We start from the raw sequence: 24,103 nt of genomic DNA, 5'->3' as shown, positions 1-24,103 counted from the left end.
AGCATCATACCACACAGCAAAATCTACAAAAAAGTGGTTTGGGGATAATAATATAAAAGTTTTATCTCACCTGTCAAGCAGTGCGGACCTGAATATAATAGAAAATGAATGGCATAAAATGAAACAACATTTAAGAAACAATCCACAACGCACTATTTCAGATTTAAAAATTAAACTATTAGGTCGTGTAGTATGAAATGAGTAGATTCTCGAAATGCCACATTCAACTGCGAATAACTTCACTCTAAATCTATATTTGGACTTAACTTTTTTATGTGGAAAAGGCACATTCTTCCTCTTTCGATCAGAGTTTAAAGTGTTAAAAATTATTGAAAACTTTTATTTTTATAAAAATTTTTGTGCAGCCATGCAAAATAGTGAAATTCGTGTGTTAATGAAATATGAGCTCCACCGTGGAACCACAACAGCTCAGACGGCTCGCAATATTAATGATGTGTTTGGTACTGAAGTCACTTCACAGCAAACAGTATCTCGTTGGTTCATGAAATTTCGTTCTGGCAATTTTGACCTAACAAATGAACCACGTGGACGACCTGAAACTCAAGTGGATAACGATTATCTGAAAGCCGTGGTGGAAGCGAATCCACGTCGAAGTGCAAGCGAATTATCGTTAATATTCAGTGTAACCAAAAAAAACAATATTGACTCATTTGGCTGAAATTGGTAAGGTGAAAAAGCTGGACAAGTGGGTACCGCATGAGTTGAGCGACATACAGAAAGAACGACGTCTCGAAGCTTGTTTTTTGTTGTGCCGGTATAATAACGATCCATTTTTGAATCGGATTGTTACTTGTGATGAGAAATGGATCCTATATGACAATACCAGACGTTCATCGCAGTGGTTGGATCAAGGTGAACCACCAAAACATTGTGCGAAAAAAAATCTTCATCAAAAGAAGCTTATGATGTCCGTTTGGTGGTACAACGCAGGTGTCATCCATCACAGCTTCATGAAACCTGGTGAATCGATTACGGCTGATGTCTACTGCCGACAACTGACCGAAATGATGAGGCAACTGACAGTTAAGCAGCCAAGATTAGTCAATCGAAGCGCACCGCTATTGTTGCACGACAACGCTCAGCCACACACCGCACAAGTCACCTTGGCCAAGCTACAGGAGTTGGAATTGGAAACTCTTCGTCATCCACCGTATTCACCCGACTTAGCACCCACTGATTACCACTTCTTTCAAAATTTGGATAACTTCTTGGTAGGGAAAACATTCAACTCCGACGAGGCTGTCAAAGCTGCCTTCCAAGAGTTTATCGACTTCCGGCCTGTAGGCTTTTACAGCAGGGGAATCAATGAACTTCCCGTTAAATGGCAGAAGTGTATTGATAATGGTGGTGCATATTTCGATTGACAATAAAAACATTTCATATGAAACAAAAATGACTAAAGTTTCAATTCAATTCTACTCATTTCATACTACACGACCTAATACAAAAGATTTGGAACAATTTTTCTTCCTAAATATGTTAATCCTTAGTCAATACAATGCTTGCTAGAATTCGAGCAGTTATTAAAGCAAAGGGTGATGTGACCCCCTACTAAACTATTTTTTTTTTCTTGTTTGTACCAAATTGTGAATGAGTGTGAGTGAGTGTACCAATGTGAATTTAGGTGTTGTGACACAAAATATGCTGTAATTATTAGTGTTTGCCGTATTAGGCCGTGAAAATTTTTGAAAATAATCTTTAATATATAATTCTATCAAAGTTTAAGTAAAAAAATAAAATACTTGAGACATTTGAATAAGCCAGAGTATTATTTCCAACATCAGAACTTGTCCTAACATTTAGATGTTAGGGCTCGTAAAATAAAACAGATAGACGTTGTACGATATGCGGAAAGAAACGCAACTTCATGTCATAAGTGTCAAATTAGGCTACATCCAAAAATTTGCTTTTTTTAATACCACAATAAAGATTAATTAAAAAGTTTCTAATAGTTTCAATTTTAAAATTATCCCTTTGGACAGCGTCCCTTAGGAGAGACGGTATAACATTACGTAATGAACATATATCAGAAATGTTTATTACAATTTTTTATATTCATTGAATTCGTTGTTATGAAAATACGCGAAAAAAAATTGAAAAAATCATGAAAATATACTTTGCCCATTAATGGGTTAAACTATCTTTCATTTCTTGAGGAAAAAAAATAGTTGATGTCAATATCTTCAACGTTTAAAATGTTAAAGTTCTTAAATTTAACAGCCATATTAATAGAAACAATTCTAAAACAGGATTACGTTATTATGATTTCAAACTTAGAACATGAAGGATTAATGAAGGCGATAAGAGAACAACAATGGACGTTAACAGATAATAAAAAAACACTAAACTATTGGAAGAAAAGCTTAAAATATCTATTCTACAAATTCCTTCAAAAGACTGAACCAAATTATATACAAACCTCGTAAAAAACAACAAACAAAATATTGAGAGCAGTTACGAGGATAGTTCCAGAAGTAGCCGACCTGACATCTAGATGGCGATTTTTTTGTTAAAAATTAGCTTATATTAGAAAGAACTGACTTTAAAAAGCTTATGTCTAAAATTTGAGGGTGCTACATTAATTTATGTTTGTTTTGGAACTGTTTTTAGGGAACGCTTTTAAAGATTTTGTGAACAAGAAAAAAATTTGTCATCGATACGTGCTTTAATACTTTCATTTAAAAGGTTTTAGTCAATCCAACATCAAAGCGAAGTTAAATTCTACTCTGAGAAAATCTGGACCTTCATTAACAACTGTAAAATATAAGATGACAGAGTTTAAACGCGGTCATACGATCTCCACAGTGGTTGATTCAATGAGGTAACCACTCCAAAACTTGTGGTAAAAATCTACAAAACTGTAGTGGAAGGCTGTCGGCTAAAATTGCGCGAATTAGAAGACATAATAGACATTTCAAAAAAGACTGTACATCGTATTTTAGCCGAACAATTGGATATGAGAAAGCTGTACGCAAGATAGGTGCTGCAATTGCTTACAATTGAACAAAAACAGCGCCGTGAGGATGTTTAAGGGAGTATTTGGCAAAATTTCACAACAATAAAGCCGAGTTTTTGTATCGATTCATAACCATGGATGAAATATGGGTCCATCATTTTACACCTGAGATGAGAAAACAATCAAACAATTAACTCCAATCTGAGAATCGGCTCCAAAGAAGGCGAAAACTATTCCATCAGCGGGAAAAGCGGTAACGTCAATTTTTTGGGATGCACATAGGATAATTTTTATTGACTATTTCTCCATAAGAAAAACAATAAACGGAACATTATACAAATTTATTGCAGCGTTTGAGCGAAAAAATTAGGAAAAAGCAACTGCATTTGAAGAAAAAGAAAATCTTGTTTTATCAAGACATCGCACCACACTTCCATCACCGCGATGGTCAAAATCAATCAACTTGGTTTCAAACTTTTTCCTCGCCCACCCTACTCGCCAGATTTAACCCCCTCAGATTATTTTCTATTTTCAAACTTGAAAAAATGGTTTGGTGCAAAGAAATTTGCCAATAATGAAGAGATGGAGCCTTAGGTCGATGCCTATTTTGAAACATTCGAAGTTTCTTACTATAAACAGGATATAGAAACCATAGAACATCACTGAAAAAGTATGTCAATCTCAAAGGAGACTATGTTGAGAATGTAATATTTTCCAAAATTTTTCTTTCTTTAAACATTAGGTCGGGTATTTCTGAGACTATTCTCGTATATTCTCATATACAATGTAACCCTTAATCCCAATTGAACTTCTGATGTAACTATAAATTGTATTTTATTTATCACAGTACTTTTGGCTTTATTCAATAACTCTATAGAAAGCTACAAATTTGATTCAATCAACTTCTTTTAGAAATAAATTTGTATTTAAAAATTGTCTTTAATTTTTAAAATTTTACCGACATACTTACTTAATTCAAAATATTGTGTCATCGCGCACCCAAAGCCGGAATTCAGTTGATTTTAACGATTTACGGTATATCAAACGTCGAAATTGAAGGGATATACATATGTGGAGTTTCAAAGCACTCTTTCTCGTCTTTGCCGACAATGGCTTGTTTAAGGTCAAGACACCAATATGTCTTGCAGACCGAAACTTTTAGATTTTACACTTGAACCTCTGAATACACAATGATACAACGTCGATGTAAACGTTGACGTCACTTATGGAAAATGTCATAAAAATTAATCAAAATTTTTTGACGTTTCTTTTGAGTTGTTTCTTTTAAGCTTAGCTTTAAGTTTGCCAAGAACCGCCAATAGCATCTAAACGAGAAACTTTTTTCAAATAAGTTTTGACCTAAATCTTAATGTTTTGACCCAAATAATCTCGTGATACCATTTTTGACATTAATTTTCGGGACACCCTGTATATGCTTATTCCTACAACGCTCGGTCAAATTAACCGGTATTTAAAGAAGTTATCGATTTTAGTATTTAACGCAGAGAATGGTTGATTTATTACTGAAGGTATGTAAAATTATGAACTTTATTGAAATTTTTATTTATAAATTTAAAAAACTAAAACATAATTTTTCCTATACATAAATACAAAAAATAATATTATATTATGCATATACGTATGAAATTATTTATAAAAAAACAAAATTAAATTTTAATTATTTATATATAGTATACAAATGTATATTACTGATTCGACTTCACTGCATTTTTTACAAATTATTTGATTCCGAAATTCACATTTTCTACACACATATTTTTTGCATTTCGAACAGATTTTCGAAGTTTTGTAATCTTTAAAAAGTTTTATTTGACAAATTTTTCGTACTGACGAATCTGAACTTGTAGACGGTTTTGGTATTAATTTTTCTTCACATAGGTTCTTATAGGCAGCTCCGAGCTCTAAAGCTAATTCGAACAAAAATTTCTGTCTCGAAATGTTTTCACCTGTTGTTTCTTTGTACAAAACCCAGACATTTATTCCAGCTAGATCTAAAATAGTGAAAAATACCTGAAGGGGCCACCTCCAACTTTTCGACTTCACACTGTATTTCTTTGTCATCTGATCTGCCACATTTACACCAAATTTTGTATCATTATAAAATCTTATGGTTTCCGGTATTTGTTTTTTACTTTTTCCAATTTCTATTGATTTATGTATGGAAATTAGTACAAGAACTTTTTTTTGTTTGCTTTTATACAAGGTAAGAGTAACATCATTGGATTTATATAATTTGCTTGAAAATCGACTCATTTTATCTTTTCGTTCTTTAGTCAACCTTGGTAAATATGTCTTATTTCCACAGACTGTTCCAAAAATTGTAATCTTTTTTGCAAGTAACTTTTTAGCCAGTGATATACTATTTGTAAAAAAGTTATCTGTCGTTACGTTCCTCCCGTATTCCGTGAATGGTTCCATCAGTTTTAGAACAACGAATTCCCCAAGCGGAATCGAAGGTTTTCTGCTTTTATCCTTTCCCAAATAAGGAAAACCATTTATTATATATTTGCTATTAACCTCACATGCCAACCAGAATTTTATCCCAAATTTGTCTAGTTTGCTAGGCATATACTGGATAAATCTACACTTTGACTTTGACGGAAGCAACTGTTCATCAACAGTAATGTATGGACCAGGTTTATAACAATTTTGTGAATTATCAATATATTGGTCCCATATTGTACACATCATAGCAAACTTATTGGTTTGCAAACACTGACTTCTTTTGCTCTTTTTATCAAATCGTATAAATCTCAAAATTTCAGTAAAATCATTTCGGCTCATTGTTTTTGAAAAAAAGCGGGTTCCTAATTTTTATTCCACAAATATGAGACATCTAAATTTTTTGCCTCATATACGCCGCGAGTATATAGCAAAGCAATAAATGCATCTAATTTTGCAGTACTTAGTTCTTACTTGGTTCCCAAAACCCTAGATGCTTCTTCTTCTGTACATTTTATAATATGATTTATTACACGGTGATCAATGATAAGAGAAAATGCCGTCTTTGTTTACCCTTTCATTATATGTCGTTTAGAATATCCTGTTGGACCTGACTTATCCCTAAATATATTACAAATTAATATCCTACCAGGTTTGGAACTTCCGTCTATTTTTTCCCAAATTGTGCCATCCACTGTTGTTTCAATGCCTCGGTCCTTTACATCGATCTCACTATCAGATATCAAAAAACATCTCTTCCTTTTTCGCCCCGAATGCTGATTGATAATATCCTCCTCTTCATTATCACTGTCTGACTTTGATTCACTTGCAAGTAGCTCGTTATCTGATTCCAAGTTTTTTTCAGTTTCAGAAATTTCTTGTTCATCACACACTGAACACTCTTCTTCTATGTCTATTATTTTTTCTAAGTACTTTATAATTTTGACACGCTTAGTACTGCTGTCTATTCTTTTCAATGACCATTTGATCTTGATATCGCATTAATTTTATAAATTAGTTCACTGGGGATTCACTGGTACCGTTTTACAGCCTACATCGGGGGAATTGAACAAATCGAAATACGGGACTATTTTATTTTCATACACCGGGGATTCACCAGGAATGTTTTAGACCATATACCAGCATCGCCAGCGGCGGTTATTCCAAAAAATGGGGAAATTGCATTGAATGCACATATGCACAGATCTATGTAATTTTGTTAACATTTCCTTCACCGGTCAAATTGACCAACCGCGGTAGGTAAGGCAAACTACAAAAATTTCATAAGAAATCGAAAAAAAAATGGAAGTAAATCCTAAAAAATACTTTGTACACATATTTAAAAAAAAGTTATGTAGTTTAGTAGCGATACGATCACGTTTAAACATACACACGTAAATGATACCAAAGTTTGAAAACGGTCAAATTGACCGATACTGGTAGGTTTAGTGTTAAACATCTGAATTATCTTCACACTGATCACACTCAAGATAAAACGTGGGTTTCTAAAGAAATACAAATTAAGTTTTATGGGAACTGCTGCTTGAAATGAATCTTGGAATTAAATATAAATTTGATTACGTTGCATTTGCCTGAGAATGTAACTACACATACATATACAATGAAACCTCTCGTTATGAACACCTCCGTTAAGCGGACAACTCCCTTAAGAGAACACGTTTCAGAAAACAAAGCTCCTAGGTACTTTTTTACATGTAGAATAAACTCCCATAACCAGACACTAATAAATGGACGCGGACACTGTTTTTGGTACCAAAAAATACAGAAACCTCCGTTAACCGGACTTGATATTTTATTAATGAAACATATAATGTTTCATAGCGAATTACCTGAATTATAGTTCAGTGAATTCCCTATTTTTTGTTTTAATACTGATGCATTGAATCAATATTGAAAAAATCTATCGAGTTCAACTGGGTTGTTGGATGGCTTTTTTACAATTGTAGCGGAGCCGCCCCATGGCCAAAGTACAACATGTGGGTGTTCCCGACCATGAAGGGCTACAGGGAATAATGTGTATACAGGGTGGTCACTTTTACGACGCATTCTATGGGGATTTTCGAAACGGTTAAAGATACAAGGTTGGTTAAATGGAGAAAAAGTTTCGTATTTTTATGCTCTGCAAAAAGCTGAAAGCAAAATTGAAATATCTTATGTAATTACTAAGATATCAAAGAAATACCAAAAAAGTCGATTTTCTTTTGTCTATAACTTATTTATTTTTCATACAATCATTTTGAAATTTGGGTGTTCTATATTTTCCGTCAGTGTCTTCAATATGGAAAGGTCAAAAATATCCTAGGCCTACTAGTTTACGTGAAAATAATACTAACTTTCGATTTTCTTATGGACGCCATATTGGATTTTCGCATTTTTGAAAAACACGAAAGATTTCCGTTTCGGCGAGATGCAACACAAGGGTCTTCTGAACTATTTTACAATAAAAATTAAAATATTTAAATATTTAATGAAAAAATCAAGTAGCACTGAATTTGTCAAGGTCATAATTGGTTACCAAGTTACTGACTGTCTTTGTTTTTAATAATAATAATTTTAAATTAATAATAAATAAATTAATAATAAGTAAATGGATGACGCAAGATATTATGAATGAATGGTTGTTACAATTTGACAGAAAAATGGTCAGACAGAAACGAAAAATACTGTTATTCTTAAACAACGCAGCATCTCACCCTCGTGAAGTTAAAGTACAAAACATAAAACTTATCTTTTTGCCGTCGAATACAACATCGGTATGTCAATCCCTAGGCCAAGGCATCATTCAAAATTTTAAATTCTATTATTGCGGATTAATTATAAAACATATTTTATCAAAGATGGATCAAGTAGAAACCGTATTGCAGCTAGCAAAATCTGTCAATGTGTTAGAAGCTCTTTATTTTATTAAGAGAGCTTGGAATAAAGCTGCCCCAACAACAATACAAAATTGTTTTTCATAAAAATGATAACGCTACATTGATGTAATGCGATCCATAAGATGATATTCCATTTTCCACAATAGCTGATATAGAAAAGTACTTTAAAGTTATGAACCTAACATCTGAAAATTTTGATAATTTTGTTGAACTCGATGACAATACAGCGACGGAGGAAATACACTTTGACATTACCGATGCCATTGAGAACTTGGGTGGAGGAGTTGTAGAAGAAGAGAGCGCATCCGATGATGAAAACATTTTTGAAAACAGACACAAAATTACTTCTTACAGTGAGGCTTTAAAAGTAGTTGAAGGTTTAAAAAATTTTGCTAATGAAGACTACATCGCATTCCAGCATTTTAAAAATTTAGAAGATTATTTTCAATCATGCTATTTGAAAGAAAAAATGTCAAAGATGTGTCAATCTAGCATGTTAGATTTTATAAATACATAAATAAGTGCTTTTTACGGCAGAGCCCTTTGTTCCTACATAATACCTATGTTGTATTTACATATTTTATATATTTTTTATATTTATATATTAGTATACGTTTTTATATTTTTAAGTTTTCTGTACTTTTAAATATACATGTTTTAGTTTAAATAAAACATACTTTGTGATGTCATTTTTATTATACCCTATATTAGGCGGACACCTGCAATAAACGGACATGAAAGACAGAACCATAAGTGTCCGGTTATGGAAGGTTTCACTGCAGTGATTTTTAGAAAGCAAAATGAAGTTTTAAGTAGTTTTCAAGTGGGTGACCAGCGAAAATGTTCTCAAGTCAGATATTGAATGATAGGGATGGTAAATGAAAATGAAATTGTTTTTACAAGGCAAAATTGAATTTTTAACCCTCCAATAGGCACATGGATTACAATTGTAGTAAAGGCATTTTCTTAGGGCGGCCATTTGAAAAATCTTTTGTGTTATGAGCCATCGGCTCGAGTAGCTGTCAATAATATACCCATCTCTTATTTAGTATGAAGTTAGATGGGAGCAGGTCCTAATAGAAGAAAGAACGCAATTCAGCGTCCTTCCAAGGGTCAAGAGGCGGATAGAAAAGTCGCCAGAAAAGAAACCATTCAAAAATGGCAGGAACACTGGACGAACCTGAAAGAAAAGGGTCGTAAACACAACCGCCTGAATTATTACTTAACTCAGGCACTAAGCAGGCACGAAAGTTTTAGACCTTTCGCGTGCCGCATAGGAAAAACGGAGCCGGAATACGGTACATACAGAGCCAAAGATACTGAGGAACATTGCATTTTCCACTGCACCGTTTTCGAAACTAACAGAAGCGAGTTCCAAACGTGCGTGAACGCGCTAATTCCGGAATCTTAATCGAAGCAAAGCTCTAATCTAAAGTTAAATGGGATAAATGCAGCACCATTTCCGAAATGGTAAAAAAAAAGAGAGGATGGAACGCGCTTCCCATACTTGCAGCATAGTCCTTTAAGAGTACTCGGAAAAAGCATAGATCCCAAAGACAAAAAGGGAAAATACCTTCCGCTCTTTTTTAAGAATAAAACAATAGTTTCAAGAATGAACTAAATTCAAAATTTCACCATAGAAATATCTGTATCCAAATTGTTCAAATAAAAGGGTTTCATTTGCGAATTCTTTTTGACATTAATCCAGGCATCGTACGATTGGCGTCAAACGCAAACGGGCTGTAATCTAGAAACCAAGCGAGGAACCGGTGTGGGGATTCCTCAGTTAGACGACGATAGCCGCATCTGAACAGAAGAGTTAAGGGTCCCTGATTCGTTGGGTCCTTCTCAAAATTCGTGGTGAAAGCTCTGTTTTTCGAGGATATCTCGTGTTTTCTAGATGAAATGGTGGACGGAAATTATTCACTGACTATGAAGGCTGGAAAGCTAGCAAGCAAGAAAGAGACTAAAGTTGTTAGTTTCTTGAAGGGGTCGAGGTGGCCTCAATGACGACTAAATTTGAAGATTTATCAATGGATTTTTCCAACATCCTGGGGGAACCTAACCGGACTCTAGAATAGAAGAATCAAAACCTTTTAGTGGCGTCAAGATTCCTTCTGAAAAATGGAGCAAACTGGAAAAAACAACTGTGGGGGCTAAAACATCGGTGAATCAAGTGAAAAGTAGAGATTACATGAGGTGAATGCTGTAACCCGATCGTCAATGAAAAAATGCCTTGGCGTTGATGGATAGAACTTGCAAAAAATAATCATGAGAAAGTAAAATGGAATCGTTTTTTTCGTTTTCTCTCCGTGAAAATCCATTTTTTACAAGCTATTTCATTGGGAAATTAATCGTAATACACCGAAACCTCCGCCGTTATCGACGTTTTATCCCATGGGACAGTTCTGGGTCGGCGAAGAATACGTAGACTCTAGGTTTTTTAGTGGGTAGACGCTGTAGGCGAATCCCACACTATCCAGTCACCAGAACAACAGGCTGGATGTCTTTTGAAAATGTTTCTTCTGTAAAAAAAAACAAAAAAAAGATAGTAGCAGGTACGTTTGCTAGATTGAGAGATCACTAAAGACGTCCGAACTACATTTGTAATCCACGCGCCTTATTACGTAATATTTTCGTAGTACACCACCAACTGCAGTAGCTAACATGCAGGAAAGAATAAAAGAAACATTTAATTCTGTTACTTTCTTAATGCTACCAAATGTATTATGTGTATTTGCCTGTTACCACAAAAACGTCCATCATATTCGCATTATAAATTAGAATTACGGATGTACTATCCATGCATAAACCCGAAAAACAAAATTACACAAAAACCACGTAACTTTAGCATAGGTAATTCAATGTAAACAGAGGTTCTTTTTCGACATAGTTTCATAAACCATCAAAATAATAGTAGGGTTCCATTTAAAATTTTTAAGTTTTGACCATTTATTGATGTTAAAGTTAACTTTATTTTTATGAACTCCTTGTAGAAATTATTAATAAAAGCTTGGTAACATATTAAAATATGGACTGTCTACTGTATCGTGGCAAAAAAAGAGTTCTAAAATACCTTTCCTTTGTTAATAATTTGCAATTTTGCAGACATCTGCAACTGTCACATTCAGCATTCAACTGCAGTTATCTTGAAAACTAGTAATTCCAAGAATACCAACGCATCAACAAACTTGTAATAAAATTGAACGTAGAATCCAAAAATGCAATAATAATTATGGTTTTTCATTAAAAAAAATATAAGTTTGTATTGTATTTATTTTTGACATACCTTTTATAAATGAGAATATTTTTAAAATGTACCTAAATATTTGTAATAACAATTTTCGTTAAAGACATAAATAAGGCCGTAATCGTCCGACACACGTTTAGTAGACAACCCTATATACCAACTAAAGCAGAAAAATATAGGCTCAAGATGTTTACGTTGGTAAAGGCGAAAGCGCAGCATACTTTTAACCTCGCGCATTATGTGAGACGGTTCATGCAAACAAAATAACTGTGTAGAAAATATTGTTCTTCGATTGGTGCATCCTGTAGAAAGAACAAACCGTAAGATAACTGCTGATAATTGATTTAGCAGTCTATCATTAGTCAAAAAGTTATTCGGTGAAAAGCAATTAATTTACATTGAAACTATGCGAAAGAACAAACGCGAAATACCCGTTGCCAATTTTTGGCAAAAGAAAAGGGCCAAGAAGAATGTACCTCACTATTTGGATTTGAAGATCTTATTCTGGTATCGTATCGTCCCAAAAAAAAAACCGAAAAGCTGTTATACTAATTTCCATAATGCACCATGATAATTCAATCGCCTCAGAAACTCCTAACAAGAAATTACTAGACATAATAACCTGTTACAACAGAATGAAAATAAATGCCGATTTAATAGATCAGATGTAATAAATCGATAAGTGTCTAAGGGGCTGTTAAGAAACACCTTATACAGGGTGTTAGTGAAATAACTTTCGTAAATTTAACCAGTGATTAAGAACATCATTTTGAACAAAAAAGTTCCTTACAATAGCGGTCATAAATACAACCATTTCCCCGGAAAATCAAAAAAACATTTTGTAAGAATAAGCAACGTCGCCTCGTATTTATTTCATTTTCACACCTACCTACAGTAGTGGCAAAATGTAGAGCAACTTTTTTAAATTCATTATTATTTTTCGATACGAATAAACCCAAAGTTTTAAATATTCCTATATTTATTGCAATGTTATTTATTATTGATTTACACGAAAATATTTTGCATTATATTCTTATCAACATTTTTGGAAGTAAAAAATACCTTTGACCTAATATAAAGTAGAGCAACATATTCTTTTCTAGTATTCAATCGGGCTTTTGGGCTGTGTTATTAAAATTTTATAATTTCCTAATCCCTGAAAATGCGATTTAAACGAATTAAAAGGGAAAGTTGGACGAGCATGGAAAAATGGAGAAAAGAAAGTTGCCATTGCAAGACGTTTCGACTTATATAAGAGCATAGTCACCAGAGTATTACAGCGATTTGTAAAATTTGGGAACGTGGAAGCCAATCATAAATCAGGTCGATCAAAAAAAACTACTAACTTTCAAGACAAACAAATTGTAAAATGTTCTAAACAAAATCCGTTTGCATCTTCGCGGGAAATAAAAGCCTCTATCTCCAAGGAACTGGGAATCGAAATAACTTCAAGAACTGTACGAAAGAGATTACAAGATGCTGGATTATTTGCCAGAAGACCAGCCAAAAAACCATTGTTGTGATAATCAGTGGACAATATAATTTTGTTTAGACGCAATGGGCATCGTTCCCCAAGTGTCGAACCTTTGTTTATTTGTTTGTTTTATGGCGAGCCTGCGAGCTCGGATCTTAATTTTCGATGTGCCAGAACCAACTGGTCCGTCCTAATGCAGACAGTTGTGGTAAATTTTGTTTTAAGTTAATATACAATTTTACGTATTTGTTGCCTTATTATAACTGGCGCAGTCGTGTAGGATTCCGAGAAGATAACATTGTTAATCTTTTGCATTTTCGCATTAATCTCGGTATTGTGAAACTCTCTGGAGGCGACTTGACGGAAAAACAAAAACCACCATTAGCTGTTACTTCGAAACCCTTTGGTTCTCACCGAGGAAACTCATCTGGAAGAACGCCAGAAACCTGAGTTCCCAAACCAGGCCCTCACGGTCAACTCTCCTGATTATTGGAATCACCTGTGGACCCACCCCACTACTAGTAGTCTAAGGTAAGCCGTTGACTACACCTTATAAACTGCTACCTAAAGCTATTTATTTATTTTATTTTTTATTTTTTATATATATATATATATATTTTTTTTTGAATTCTTCCTTTTTTCCTCTATTTATTACTTCACGTTAAGTTAAAAGTTAGCGATCACCCAGTTTTATTTTATCAAAATGACGCAAAGTCCTACTCAAGGCCAACCTTCAGCCAATAATTATTTTTCCTATGACAAAGCATTTAAATTAATACAAAAATTTGATGGTACGAAAACACAATTGCATAATTTCATAGATGTTAGTGATTTCGCTTACAGCCGTTTTGATCCTCAAGAACTGAATATTTTCCAATTTATTATAAAAGCAAAATTAGAAGGTCCCGCTTTGGATCACGTAGCGTCATTGGAACTAAATGATTGGCACACCATAAAAAATGAATTGATAAAGAAATTTGGCGAGTCGCATGATATTCATTGTTTAGCCTATGAAATGACCCATTTGAAACAACTTATAAATGAGAAGCCATTACAATTTGTTCAGCGTGTCGAAAACCATCTGTTGCGGATCCAAAAAATTATTAAATATGATATTGGATACAATGCATCTGCTCGGAATGTTTTACGTGAATATCATGAAAAATCCGCCCTTTTAACCCTTACAAATGGTCTAAAAGATCCTCTTTGCACCACCATTCGTTTACAAAAACCCGCGTCTATTGTAGAATTAATAAATTTAATAAATGATTTTGAAAATCAACAATTCATGCTTAAACAAAGCACTTCTCGTTTTACTAATTCTAATCCACAAACTTTGTCATTAAATCCCACCCCGCAACATCCTCAAACCTCTTCAAGTAAACCTCCAATTAAGCTTGTTATTAAAAAATGTTCTTTTTGTAATAAACTCGGGCATAGTGTGGAATCTTGCTACGCTAAACGAGCCTCAATAAAAACTGAAGAAACTTCAAGTGCAATTAAAACCTGTACAGATCAGTTTGTTATTAATAACCAACTGAAACATGAATCCGCTGATCAAATTTTGGAGTGCGAAATACTTGACGAAAATTTTTGTGTAGCGGCCTCGGGAAGTCAGAACCTAGACCCATCTCACTTTGTCAACGATATGAGCGAATTAGAAATTTAACCCTGACTGAATCTGAACTGTTATTTCTGCAAGTAAAAAACATTAATTTGAAATTTCTGGTGGACTCCGGAGCTTCTATTTCAACCATTAAACCTAATAAAATTCAAAACTTAAAAGTGCTTCGTGACGAAAATATGAATGTTTCCGGTATCGAAGGGAAAAATATCAGGGCGACCAAAAGTATTCATTTAAAATTACTAGATAAGCTCCATAAATTTTATGTTCTCGACTTTAAGTCCTGTTTCGATGGAATTCTAGGCTTAGACTTTTTAAAAGCGCATAACTGTCAAATTGATTTTTCCAAACATCTTCTCATAACCGCTACTCGGAGAATCTCTCTTGCGACCCTAAAAACCGGTGACACTGCTGTGGTTAAAGATCAAAATACAGACGAATTGATTCATAAGACTACGATTATATCGGAGCAAGTCTTGGAACCAGGAACGCAAACGATAGTCGTTTTACAAACAAACACCGTCTGGAATGGTAAAAATTATTTATGTCAGGAAACTAATATCTGTAACGGGAACGTTAAAATTCCCAATGCTCTAGTTAATGTCGCTGACGGCAAATTTGTTACAACAGCATTCAATAATACGGATATCAAACATCGAATCGAAGACATTTCTATAAATTTAGAGCCTCTCAGTAATATCGTAGTAAATAAAACATGTGCAGCAAATAATGGAAATTCAAGTAATTTCTGCCGCCTAGGGAAAATAAAAAATCTTCTGAATTTACAACATTTAAATTCAGAAGAAAAACAGCATATAGAACAACTTTGTCTAAAATATCATGATATTTTCTTACTTGATGACGAAAAGTTATCATTCACGAACGAGATAAAACATAAAATTATAACGGGAAATCACCCACCTATTTATACTAGAAATTATCGATACCCGCAATCACTTAAAGGAGAAGTTGAAAAGCAAATTTCAAATCTATTAGATAATAATATAATCTGTCCTTCTTTTTCTCCGTGGAATTCTCCCGTGTGGATTGTCCCTAAAAAACAAAATAATTCTGCTCAGTCTAAATGGAGGCTAGTAATAGATTACCGTGAGCTTAATAAAATCACAAAAGCCGATAGGTTTCCCATTCCTCGAATAGACGAAATTTTTGACTTACTCGGAAAAGCAAAATACTTTACTGTTATCGATCTAGCCTCTGGCTTCCACCAGATAGAGATGGAAAAAACAGATATAGAAAAAACAGCCTTCAGCACTAGTACTGGACATTTTGAGTTTTTGCGCATGCCCTTTGGGCTAAAGAATTCACCGTCTACATTCCAAAGGGTAATGAATTACATTTTTCGAGGCTTAATTAATGAAGAAGCTCTAATATATATGGACGATATTTTAATTTTCAGTAACTCGCTTCAAGAACATTATGCAAAAATATCCCGAATATTTGATAGACTCCAGAAATCAAATCTGAGAATAGAGCCGAGTAAATGCTATTTCTTGCAAAAAGAAGTTAATTTTCTAGGACATGTGTTGACCGAACTAGGAATTAAACCAGACCCGGAGAAATTAAAAGCAATAAACAAGTTCCCAGAACCTCGAAACGAGAAAGAATTAAAATCATTTCTCGGGTTGTTTGGGTACTATCGAAAATTCGTACCTGATTTCGCTAAAATTACGAAACCCCTCACGGCCCTTTTAAAAAATAATACAATATTTGACTTTAATTCCGAATGTCAAAATTGCTTTGAAAAATGTAAAACTATTATTTCGTCTGACAATGTCTTAGCCTACCCCGACTTTACTAAACAATTTACCCTAGCCACCGATGCTTCTAATTTCGCGATTGGAGCTGTATTGAGTCAAGAAGACAGGCCAATTGCTTTTGCGTCTCGAACGCTGAACGAGTCTGAAGTTAAATATGCTACCATCGAGAAAGAGTTGCTATCAATAGTGTATGCCACAACCTTTTTTCGACCATACCTGTTCGGGAATAAATTTATCATCCATACAGATCATAGACCACTTGTTTGGTTAATGAGTTTGAAAGATCCGAACTCTAAACTCACTCGATGGAGGATAAAACTTAGTGAATTCGACTTTGAAATTAAATTTATTCCTGGGAAAGACAATAACGTGGCGGACGCGTTGTCCCGAATTAAAATTAACACAATTGGGCTAAAATCATACCGAGAATTTATAGAAACAAATGACAAGTTGGACTTGACAAAAATTAAATATTCAAATGATAAACTGTTTTTCCATAAGCACAAAGATTTGCTATTATTTTTTGATGACGAAGATAATATATCCATTCGCGATCTACAAACCGTAAAGGATAAATTCAAAATTGATGAATTTAAGTTGACTAAAAGTAATGATACGTTTTCCACTCAAGTAAATGATCAAACCTTAACACTAATTAAATATGACGATTCTAATCCAGAAATTATGTTCGAACATCTAGCAGCTTTAGAATTAACTAGTAAACAATATTACATAAACATCTCAAACTCGGAAATTCTCAAAATCTTAATATATGCCTTTCCATGCGCAACTTTTACCATATGCTTGAATATTGTAAAATACCCGACTGAGGATGAAATAGGAAATATTATTGAAACAGTTCATACGGAATACTCTAATTATCACAAAGGTATCCAAGAAACATATAATAAAATTCGTAAACTATTTTATTGGAAAGGTATGATAAATGACATCACAACGTTCATAAAATATTGCGAAATATGCCAACGCTCGAAAATAGATAGACGCAACAATAAATACCCCCTCAACATCGTAGAGTCACCCTACAGACCTTTTGACAAAATTTCCCTCGACTTGTTAATTATTAATAAAACTTTTATCTTAACCGTTATTGATAACTTAACGAAATATGCCCAAGCTTATCTGTTAAAGAATAAAACCGCGAAAACGATCGTAAATAAATTAAAAACGTTTATACAACATTATCAAATTCCAAAAGAACTTTATGTCGATAACGGAACTGAGTTTGTGAACAACCAGTTAAGAGATTTTTGCAGCAAGTTCCACATAAATTTGAACTTGTGCTCCGTCGAACACTCCCAGTCAGCTGGGATCATTGAGAGGTTGCATGGTACGATTACCGACACCATTCGCTGTTATCTAAATGAAAATCCAAATAATAAACTAAACGACGCGTTGCTTGTTGCTGTCAATGCATATAACAACTCTAAACAAGCTTCATTGGATCTATCTCCTAGAGAGGTATTATTCCCTCATTCAAATATCCTCGATCCTTTACAGTCTAAGCAGATCGCAGAGCAACAGATTGAAAGCATACGGTTAAAACAAAACACGTTAAGAAAAAAAACCAAAATGCGTGAAGACAAGGAGCTACCTAAGCGTAACTATCCCGTTTATCATACTGGTCAGTTGGTACTCTTAAGAAGAAAAGCCAATTCCGATAAATTGGAAGAATATTCAGGCCCATTCAAAATAGTTCAAATAAATAATAAAAATAAAACTCTCTCTCTACAGCGAAACTCAAAAATCTCGAAATTTCATTTTGATCAAATAAAACCATTTTTCAGTAAGTCCGATTCATAGAACATAGTATCCATTAAAAGTAAGCAGTTTGTATGGTGTATGTCACGCGGCTCACAGTATGCTAGTTCTGATGACAATGGTCGTGGACTGCTATCACAACGTCCAAGTACCTGGGACCCGAGACAAAAGTAGTTCATCAGTGCAACGAAGATCAGATGGCTAGTACCATCGGAACTGCAACTCGTAGCGAGACCTGATCGCTCTAGTGAACTTTGGAATAACAAGAACCATTTCTCCGTAAAAAGGGTTCCTCTTGTGGAAAGGGAGGTGTGATAATCAGTGGACAATATAATTTTGTTTAGACGCAATGGGCATCGTTCCCCAAGTGTCGAACCTTTGTTTATTTGTTTGTTTTATGGCGAGCCTGCGAGCTCGGATCTTAATTTTCGATGTGCCAGAACCAACTGGTCCGTCCTAATGCAGACAGTTGTGGTAAATTTTGTTTTAAGTTAATATACAATTTTACGTATTTGTTGCCTTATTATAACTTTGTTGTCAGAAAGAAATAGACGGACCAGGTTAGAATTTACTAAAGCACACGTTTATTGGACAGAAAATGAATGGAAAAGGGTGATTTGGAGCGACGAGTCAAAGTTTAACATGTTCAACTCTGATGGTGTTACATTCGTAAGACGGCCTGCAAATGAAAGATTGAACAAAAAGTAGACTGTTCCCACGGTAAAGCATGGTGGCGGGTCTGTTATGGTGTGGGCTTGTTTTTCGGGTTTTGGGATGGGTCCTTTAGTCAAAATTGAAGGCACGATGAATCGATTTTCTTACAAAGAAATATTAGAGAATCATTTGGTGCCATATTCTGATGATCACATGCCAGTAAAACACTGGTTCCAACAGGATAATGATCCAAAACACGCCTCAATATATGTTCAAGCTTGGCTTCGTGAAGAAAAATTTAATCTTTTGCGTTGGCCATCCCAGTCACCGGACTTAAATCCGATTGAAAACTTATGGGAGATCTTAGACCGCAAGATTAGAGGAAGATCATATTCGAATCATGAAGAACTTTTCTGTGCTCTCAAAGAAGAATGGGCGAAAATGGATAACGTTATTATTGGTAAACTTATCAAATCGATGAAAAATCGCTGCCTCCAAGTAATAAAAAACAAAGGATACTTTACTAAGTATTGAACAACAAACTTATGACAAAGAAATATTCGTATAATTAATTAATAATTATAATTTTTTTACCGTTGCTCTACTTTTTGCCAACCAAAAAGTGATTTTCCTTAATAAATTTTTTTATTATGGGGTTATTGAAAATATTTTTATATGTATTAATAATACATATCAAGGGTATAAATATCAGAATAATTAGAATATCAAATTCATTTAGATTAAAAACATATGATAAAAATAAAAAAGTTGCTTTACTTTTTGCCACTACTGTACTTTTACTTTCATTTCCGTATCTACCTAAGTAGCCCAATAAAGTGGGTCTGCTTTTTTACACGTTTTTTTGGATCTGGTAGGTTTTACAGTACATAATTAACAAAATGCACTAAATTTATGAAATTTAAAAATTGTGTGATTCTTATTTTATTATTTTGAAAAGCTACTTACCTTTAAATCATTGTTGTCATCTTTTATTGACATAACATGTTACGTTACACATTTTACACCACTAAATGGCATGAGGATTTTCATCTACCGAGTTATGACAATTGTGAAAATTCCAAATTCCATTCCTTGAGAAAGACGCTTCGTCCGTTGATAAAATAGTAGACAAGAAATTTGGATTCCTTTGTTGTTCAATGAACCATTCACAAAATTGTTGTATCGATGTAAAATCAGTGGGTAAAAGTTCTTGAACTCTCTGTACGTGGAATACATAAAGTAATTGCTCCTTTAGCGTTCTATAAACACTCCAATTAGAAACACCTACATAGCGAGCAATACTCCGAGTACTCCTTGTTGAATCCTCTTTCACAAAGTTTATAATTTGTTCTTCGGCTTCAGAACCAACTTCTCGCTGTCGGCCTCGTCCTTTATACGTAGGAATAACGCTACCTGTATCCAGAAGCGTTTGGGAAACTTGCACAAACGTTTATCTAGCTGGAAATTTTCTTTCTGGATAACGATCACCGTAAGTGCGCCTAGCTTCTTCAGAATTTTGTAACGCCTCTCCATAGATCAAAAGCATATTATGGTACTCGCGTACAGAATACATTGTCACGTAGGTACTGTTAATAAGTAGGAATAAAATCACTTAAAACTCGTTTAAATTAACTTTCTGGATGATCTGTTGCGTGTACCGACAGAAGAGCATTTGGCGAAATCGAAATTACACTAAAATATTAAAAGTATGGAAGGACATTATGACAAATTTGAAAAATAAGAGTGGTTTTTGTCTTGTCCCTTCTCGATGGTCCCTAATGGGATCCACACGTCCATGGCGCCAAGCGTCTTTGACCATTTTTTGCCATAAAAAACAATCATAACAAAAATAAACTTCTCTTCCTCGGTCACGTTCAGTGCGGCATTGCCAATTACGTTTCTTTTTACTGCTTAAGTTATTAATTAAGTTTTCAATTGCTTAGCAATGTTATTGTTGAATAATTTTAAGTTGTTTTTTATATGTCAAACAACCAACATGTGTCAAGTACATTTTTCCACATTTTATTTAAATTTTAAAGCTTATCATAACTTTTCGGTTACTAACTTTAACATTTTTTTTTTTTAACTATTACTATATTAGGTTTTCGACCCCTATTGTAAGAAACTTTTTTGTTCAAAATGATGTTCTTAATCACTGGTTAAATTTACGAAAATTATTTCATTAACACCCTGTATATACAATAACATTCTATTTACTTACAGTAACAGATAGGGTGCTAATGGTTTCTTCATGGATTGCTCATAGGTTTGGGGCAATGCTTATTCTTCCTCCCTTGTTTTTAGAATTACAATTAACATACCAACTTTTGAAATTATGTAAATTTATGAAAATTTTGTTAATTCTTAAATATTGAGTTAATTTTTTACATCATGTCAATTTTTGAAGTTTGCTTGATTTTTGAAATTTCATAAATATGTTGTTATTTGGAATTTTTTTTTAATTCTCAAAACTTATTAATTTTTGGTAGTTTCCAAAAATTTTGAACATTTAATTATTTTTTAAAAACTGTCAATATTTGTAAATTTTATCAATAACTGAAAAACTTACTAATTTTAAAACCATTTTTTCAATTTTTTAAAATGAAAACAAACAATTCAGATTTTGAAATCAAGGATTTGGCAATATGTCTATTTATCACATCCCTTAAATTAATATCCCCCTGGTTTAATACCTGTTTTAACAACATTTCCATTCGTCACATCTTCAAACACCAGTAGATAATATTCTGGCTGTGGTTTATTTTTGAGAGTCCCATAGTGCTTGAATCATTCTCTGTATTTGAAGTTCCAAATACAAAACCCAACAGTTTTCATCTGCTATATATACCAGACTCTTGATCTTAAACAAGCCATTGTCAGCAACAACAATAAGGGGTGCTGTGAGGCAAGATACACTTCTGTTTACCACAGGATCTTGCATTTCTGCTTAAGTGAGTAGTAATTAGAAGCCTCCACTCTGAGATATGTCTTAGTCTTAAATCTAAAAAAAAAAATGTCATTAGTATCTCTAAAGAAAACTAGCAAAATGGAGGTTCTTTATATTTAGCTAATAAAAAAAAAAGAGATGGGGCCTTTGATAAAACATATTTTTATTTTACAAGATTCATTAACAAGAGAATTTCAAAGGAACTATTGTATCAATGTCCTAATGATGGGCTTATACTCTGGTGTAAAGCTAATAATAGATAAGGAAAGGCTGGAGCTCCGATATACAAAACTGGCGTGTAAGAAATTTTGGTGTAACTCAAATTCATCCACTTAATAGATAGCTGTTTGTGACAAAAGATATAAAGCAAAGGTCTAAAAAGTTATAAATGCTGAAAACATTAACAACTTAAAGGAAATGATACTGAAACGGTCAATATGAATACAATATATTTTGAGCAGGGAGCGATAAAATTTCATGTATTTACTTGGGTCATGATAAGTCACTTGAAAGCTGACACCAATTAAAAAATGGATATAAATTAAGTTGTTTTCATTGAAGATCATTAGTTGGCTTCTCATTGGGATTATTAATAAATTTAAGTTATGATTGCTGGTTTCAGCTTGAGAAAAACAGGTTAGAAAAGTTTTCTGTATTTTAAAAAAGCAAAATAATTATTTTCTCTTTAAGCACAACATTTTTTTTAATAAAGCATTACAAGGTGCTACTTGATTTGATCATATATTCTATAAAATACTCCCAGATTTCTGTCAATGAAAGGTAGCTAAATATTAAGCAGTTTTCTGTATAATATTTACATTTATTGCATTTCATTAAAAAAAAGTGAGAACTTACTGAGGCTTAGAATCAATGTATTGGTTTTGGCTCAAAGTCTGAATGGCAGTCTTAATATTTCACTCAAAATCATATTTATTGCTTATCAACCGAAGTAAATGTTGAAAATGCTGCTAGATTCACCTGTAGCATTCCCACAAGCCCTTAGCAGGGCGATTGACTCTATTGCTGCTGCTCCTTATCAATATTGAATGATATAGTTTTAAGCGGTAATAAATACATTTTAGAGCCTTAAAAAGAAGAAATTCAGAAAGCAAGACAATTAAAGACTCACCTCAATTGAGAATCAAAAAAATTATTCAATTATTATTATTAGAATAACAATCAAGTTAATTTCATCAAGTTAAAAAAAGAAAACGTCAACATGTCATGGTTTCGTTTTATTATTTCATTTAAATTAAATTTTCACATTTGGCTGAACGTTATTGTATTGACGAGTGGCCATACGTTAAATTCTCAAGTTCCTTTCGTTGCACTTTCAGGTGTATTCCGCTCTATGTGACAGCAGCCACAAAGTGGGATGGAGCAGTGGGATTAATTCGCTTTTCGGTGCATTTAATCCTTCGTTTCAGGAGTGGGTAATTTTTAATACGTTTTCACAGGTGACGCCTGTCAGAATCATTTTAATATATGGCTAGTTAAGAATAAAAGTGATCCATGTAGCATTTTGTTCCAATTGAGATAATGAGCAAAACGTGTTTTCATAATTATTAAAATTGAGGCAAATATATTTGTTGCAATATGTTTATGTTATGATAGGTATTAACTTAACTTAGTCTTTACTAGAAAATTTTATGGTAGGTCCAATATTGAAGAAGTAAAAAATTACGCTTTTATGAACATGGATTACATCTGCATTAAGTAAAATATTATACAGGGTTATTCAAATGTCCCACATAAAATCCATATCTTTTTTATGTATAATTTTTTAGAAAAACGCCGAAACACGTAACTTCATTGAAATTACTGTTTAACTTTTGGTGATAACATTCGTCCCTTATTTACAACCCTTTCTTCCCCAGCTACTCCAACTTTTTTTCAAATGCCAACCTAGGTCATATGGGGCTCAATGAAAAGGTCTCCAAAAACTGTATTCGATGGTATCAAAAAAATCGGAATCTGATTATTCTGTTTCGATAAAACAAGGGCTAATTATTTTTTAAGGACAATACCTTTTTTAATAAAATGAGTTATTCTAATTAGATAATTACCACTTACCTAATTTGATTTAATATAATAAATGTTAAAAATGACCTCCACCTCCCACCTAACATGGACCAAGTCTAGAATAAATAATATCTACTGCACTACGAATATTTTCGACTGGAATATTATCTATTTCCATCCTTATCTTATGTTTAAAGTCCTCAATGTTTTTGGGTCTATTTTAATACACCCTTTT

General features: G+C 33.4%; 1 long non-coding RNA gene across 1 annotated transcript in view; it reads right to left on the bottom strand.

Annotated features, from left to right (window-relative positions):
• The window catches only part of LOC136416445 (uncharacterized), a 63,279-nt gene extending 41,386 nt beyond the window's left edge, over positions 1 to 21,893 (bottom strand). Inside the window, exon 1 of the long non-coding RNA XR_010752705.1 lies at positions 21,593 to 21,893. This is a non-coding gene — a long non-coding RNA (uncharacterized lncRNA). The remainder of the gene's footprint in view (positions 1 to 21,592) is intronic.
• Positions 21,894 to 24,103: the final 2,210 nt, after the last annotated feature.

Source organism: Euwallacea similis, chromosome 23 (assembly GCF_039881205.1).
Source record: "Euwallacea similis isolate ESF13 chromosome 23, ESF131.1, whole genome shotgun sequence".
Taxonomy (NCBI): domain Eukaryota; kingdom Metazoa; phylum Arthropoda; class Insecta; order Coleoptera; family Curculionidae; genus Euwallacea; species Euwallacea similis.
Note: the sequence above shows the minus strand (reverse complement) of the source record. Positions and strands in the feature narration are given on the sequence as shown.